This window comes from Littorina saxatilis, linkage group LG4 (assembly GCF_037325665.1).
Source record: "Littorina saxatilis isolate snail1 linkage group LG4, US_GU_Lsax_2.0, whole genome shotgun sequence".
Taxonomy (NCBI): domain Eukaryota; kingdom Metazoa; phylum Mollusca; class Gastropoda; order Littorinimorpha; family Littorinidae; genus Littorina; species Littorina saxatilis.
In genome coordinates, this window is record NC_090248.1 from 6,003,407 (window position 1) to 6,003,667 (window position 261).

The following is a 261-nucleotide window of genomic DNA, read 5'->3' on the forward strand; positions in this document are numbered from 1 at the left end:
AGACTTTAGTGACATTTGTGTGATACCTTATAATTATTGTCGAATTGGTAGTTTGTGTGTGTCTGTTTTTAACATTCCTTCAACCTGATTGGCTTTTAATTTGACAATCAACGTTACACCTGAAAGCCCAAACGCATTCACCTCTTAGATTTGTTACATGGGCAACATCGTTATTTATTCCCCAGCTGGTTATACATGAAAACTCGTGAAAACGATAACAAATATATATATACATTGATATTTTTATATTATTATTATTTA